Raw genomic sequence first — 856 nt, forward strand, 5'->3', positions numbered from 1 at the left:
GACCTCACCCCCCATCTGAGCGCTGCCGGGTAACTGTCCCCGCTGCGCGCTGGTGGTGCGCGGCGTGGGGACCCCTCCGAGCCGCGGCCGCGACCCGAAAGCTTGGCCTCCTAGTTGGGGAGATGGGGTCCGGGCAGGTCGGACCCGCCCCCCACCCCCACCCGCCTTCACTTGTTCCCTTCCTTTCTGGGTTCCCTCCTGCGCGCACCCCATGCCATCGAGCTGGCAACAGGAGGCCACACTCGCGCTGGCCGCAGCCGTAGCTCCCGCGCATCCGGGGCGACCCAGGACAAGCGGAGCGGGGGTCCCCCAGGCGCAGCAGCTAGCCTCTCTGCATGACTCCCCGCAGGTGGGTCGCCTGCGAAGTTTCTCTTTTATACGAAAACTCCCAGATAACTTAGGATTTTAGAGGCCAAACGACGAAAATGTAGTTGCCTCGAAACTCCCCCGCCCCAATCCCTGGCTCCTTCTAAGGAACTGGTGGGGGGGGGCGGGGGGGGGACCTCCTGGGGGCAGTGACTGAGCCAACACGTGGTCGCAGCGGAATCCGCGGCCCGGATGGGGGCGCCTGGGAGCTCTCCGGGTCTCCTGGGTTCCATGCTGTGACAGCTCGGCAGGACAGGCCAGTGCCAAGGAGTTCTCTAACCAGGCCCCTCCCCTCCCCTTCCTCTGGTGGCCCCTGGAGGCTTCACTCGAGTGCTGGGAGCTGGTGGAGCAGGGGCGGGACCCTAGCAGCCACTACCTCTTGCAGGCAGGAAGAGCATCCTTCCGTGGAGACCCTGAGGTGGGGCTGGGGGAGCATCCTTCCGTGGAGACCCTGAGGTGGGGGTCAGATGGGGGAGTTGGCGTGCTTTGT

The sequence above is a fragment of the Pteropus vampyrus genome, unplaced genomic scaffold, assembly GCF_000151845.1.
Source record: "Pteropus vampyrus isolate Shadow unplaced genomic scaffold, Pvam_2.0 Scaffold402, whole genome shotgun sequence".
Taxonomy (NCBI): domain Eukaryota; kingdom Metazoa; phylum Chordata; class Mammalia; order Chiroptera; family Pteropodidae; genus Pteropus; species Pteropus vampyrus.